Consider the following 4,565-nt stretch of genomic DNA (forward strand, 5'->3'; position numbering starts at 1 on the left):
ATAATGATAATGTTATAAACTAATAAATATAAAAGATAAATACAAAATAAAAGTATAATATAAATATAAATAATAAATAATATTTCCTGGAAGTTATTTTACTATTCAAACGCACACACTCCATCATGCGAGATTTATTAACTTGGGTATTTCCTTTTCTAATCCCTGTACACTAAATCCGACACCATGAGTAAAATAACTGAAAATCGTTTCCCTATATTTAAACGATAAGGAAACTCGTTTGAATCGAACTAATATCAACGAAAATAGAGCTTGCCGAAGATTATATCCAAGTTTTTAAAGTATTTTTCTCAATTTTTCCTTAGTTTTTTTATCAAAAAGGAATCTATAACATCTCCAGGAACATTTTATATGTTCGTTGGAAGAATAATTGAATTTGGAATAAGAGGAAATCCAATAAATAATTAAAAGTAAAATAATAAAATCTTTATTCAACCAATATTAGTTTGATACAGATAATAATTATTATATTCTTCTTAACAGGAAAAAGCGGTTAGACTAGTCGTGTGAGTGAGCACACAGGGTATTGAAATAATAAACAAGAAACTGAGTCATATCTCCAATTACAAAATAATAGAATAAAAACATCAATTATTATTGTATTAAAACATTTTTAAATTGTTGACTAATCATTTCCCTATAATAAGTGTACTAATATTTGTTCATTCATCGAAAGAATGGAAAGAAATCACCGCAACTGATATACAAGAGCATACAGCAGGAAATTGTAAAAAAAAACAACTTAATGTTTGCCATTCTTAACATATTTGTTTTGTTTTTCTTCAACATATATGTTTACACCCATTAGTGAATGTGATATAAACAACCTGGGATGAGGAAACAAATTGATAATAACATTTTAACAAATATATCCATCAGACCTTATCTCTATTAATTATTTTTTAGTTCTTATACGTTCAGCATTATTTTTCAGATTGACAAATTTAAGCGTATACTTTATGACTGCAAATTATTTATATGACAGCGATTTCATTAGATAAAATTTAATTCTCATAAATTTAAAATAGTCTGAAGAAAAATATTGTTTTTCCATTTACTTAACATGGACCTCCTGAAATTGATTGAACCTACTGCTTATGAATCACCTACTAGAGAAGGAAATCGGTTGTTGTCTTTATTGTTTTTCACAATACCGTAAAGTGGAGTGGCCATGGTATACGTTGTGTGACTATGGTGCAACGTAGTTTTTCAAGTTTGAAACGTTCTGGTAGGCTTGGAAAAGGGGTAGACAAGTGATAAAGGTTTCAGGAATTCACTTAAAGGTTGCAGCATACCTATCTGTTCCAACAATCGGATTCGCATGATTTCTTTTTCCCGATTGTGGTATTTTTTTTTTTTTTATAACTTAACAATAACACAATATACGTCATGATCTTCTGTTGCCGAGTCCTCGTGGGTTGTGAGTTGTTCATCTGAATAATTTTTCGTTGTTAATTATTCTGAAGTGTATTCCGATTAAAGATTGCAGAAAATGTTATTTTATGAATTTACATACCAAAACACGTGCGTAGTATGGGGTGGCTTTAGTTCAACTGGTTAATATTGGACAGTAGTATAATGAAATACCTTGTATCTATAAAACGAAATGAGTAGGACGTTCCTAATGGAATTTTACCTAACGAAAGAGGCTTCAACATCTAAAAGAAGGTGTTCAAGAAAGACCAAAAAAAGCGAGTTAATTTCCAGGTAATGTTGACAACTCCTGTGAGATGTTCCTGGTTTGATAGGCTTCACATTTTTTCATTATTCCTTGATTATGTCTCACATTCAAAAATAAATATTGTTTTAAAAAAAAATAAAACTTTATTTAATTGATAGATATTACAATCTGCCACAATATTGTGGTAATAGTGATGAATGAACCCATTCATACTAAAATAAGAATGAAAATAAATAAATAAAAGGAAGAAATAAAAAAAAAGTACGTACAAATAAATAAAATCTCTCTTTAAATGTATATAAACAGAACAGTATTGTTTAGCCAAGAAAATATGCTTTATGTTTCCTATTATTATTTTCTTTAATGGTTCAGAAAATTCATTCTCCGAAAGCTGTTTTAAAAAAGAGCTTTTTAAAGGCGAGAAATCCAATCAGCAACATATTCTTCAATTTTGTTAAATTATTAAAAAAAAATTCAGAAAGTTTTTTTTTCTATGTCCAAAAATCTTTTAGACCCTCTAAAGAGTGAAAAAAACGGGTGGAAATGGTACAAAAACATTTATTTTCATCTTTGGAATCCATGATAAAAAATTATGTACCAAAGTCACCAATCAGTAGTGAAATTTATAAATAAATAAAAAAAGTATATCTCGCTTAATATTATGTATGAAAAAAAGCTTTTTCAGTGATGAAAGTGGAGCCTGATCGTTACTGTAATAGTGAAAATGTATAATAGGTTTAGAAATAAAAAAAAAAAAAACATGAAAAACTATACATAGTCACCTTTATTTATAGTCTTATTTATTCATTACTTTTTTCAATTTATAATTTATTATTCATTAAATTGAAATTAGTACTTTAAACTTTTATTATCACTATTATCTATTGTCCACAACTGTGTGGCAGATTGGGATATCTATCAATAAATAAAAAGTATCAAAAAAAAAACTTTTATTATCATACATGTATTATGGCTTTAAGGCCTAGATCATGTATACCTTAATAAACAACTCTTAAAACAAGCGGTTTAAAGATGTTCATTAAGATATTAAATTTAGAAAATACTTGACATATTTTAAGAAATCATTTAATTAAATATCATAATTAATTATTTCCTTCAAAACAGTGACCTTTTAAGGTCTTTAGTATGCTCTGTGAATCAAATTAGATTCACGAAAATGATTTCTTGAAATGTTAAAGGTCAAATTATCTCATATACACCGAACATGAACAATGAGTGGATTATAAATACATATAAATGAAAATTAATAATTAAAAAATTAATTATTTTATACTTAATTTTTTTTAAATATCAGGAATAGAATTGAAACTAGGATACAGCAGAGGAGGTTTTCAGGGTATTACAAAATCTATTTTGGCTATTTTTCTTCAATCAATTTTAGTATGAAATACTTTAATGTGGACTTCTGGGCTTAAAACATTAAAGGATAATAATATACATTGCCTGTTTCATTTGTCGTACATAAATTACTTACATTGATCCGTAGGCGTATTCAAAATATGATCACGTTAATAAACAGTAAACACACGGTATATACACCGTAAATATTACTATCAAGTTATGCTATTCATAACTAATAATTTTACTAGAATTATGATTATAATTACACTTTTTAATTTAGCAATATTTATGTCAACATAAGTGTTGTTTTATATACACTAGCAGTAAATATTTTTTAAAAATTATTTTCTAATATTGGAATGTGTTGAATATAGAACTACTAGCCAAGATCAATTCGATACATGAAATTAATAGGTGGTTTTTGGAGGTTTAGTGAATACATTATCTCTTTCGCATGAGTATACGCAGGGTAAAGCGATGTATAAAATCTTAAATTATTAATGGTTAAAGAAGCTTTAGGATCGGTTGTTGACATGATGTAAGACCAACCGTTAAGTAGCTTTCGAAAGTGCACCATCGGAGTTGATGTTATTTTATCAGACAGCTCCTTACTTTCAATTTTATCATAAAGCCGTCCACTCTGATAATATTTAGTTCAATTTTGATCAGTGCCATTAGCCACATTGTTATATTTACCTTATGAAAAGTCATGTTTCACCTTAAACAGTGAAATGGATTGTTATAATAAGACGAAGATATTTCAAAATTAACATATGAACAACAATTAATTAACATTTAAATATAATATCAATAAAACATTTGCCTTCACCAGCTTAAAGAACTTGTTGAAATAAATTTGATGAACCTATGTAAATATGGTTCTCATTTGCAGATTGAAAATGACATGTGACAATAAACCTAACTTGGATGAAACTTCTTACATGTAAAATAATTACTAACATTTTAATTTGTTTTCTTACACTAAAAATTATAATCAATTATTTACAGTATGATATTATCCAAGTAAATTAATTATAACCCTTAGAAACTTCTATTTATTTCATAATTAGTTAATTGGATTTTAATACTTTTAAAAAAAACACAATAAAAAAATCAAGGAATCGTTCTAAAAACATCTCATTTCAACATCATATTTTAGGACAACTATATTGTTTTTCCTTCTACTGAGATGTATCTAGAATGAAGAATTTTAATTTTATTATATATTTTACTGAAAGTAAAAAAAAACAAAAAAAAAAAACCAATGGTCGACTTGCACTATGGTTTCAATGCAATTTGTTTTGATATTAATTAGCACAAAAATGCTGTTCTTGTGTTAGTTAATATCAAAATAATCTGGTAAGTTAAACTATTCGGTCCTCCGAATCGTGTTAAGTACAGTTAATGACTGATAGGTATACTGCCAAATTTTAATATGTATTATCAATTTCCATTTCATGTTTGCATTGTTAAAAAAATATTATTTAATGAATCTAATTTT

Source organism: Halyomorpha halys, unplaced genomic scaffold (genome assembly GCF_000696795.3).
Source record: "Halyomorpha halys isolate HHAL.00 unplaced genomic scaffold, Hhal_1.1 Scaffold5.1, whole genome shotgun sequence".
NCBI classification, from domain to species: Eukaryota; Metazoa; Arthropoda; class Insecta; order Hemiptera; family Pentatomidae; genus Halyomorpha; species Halyomorpha halys.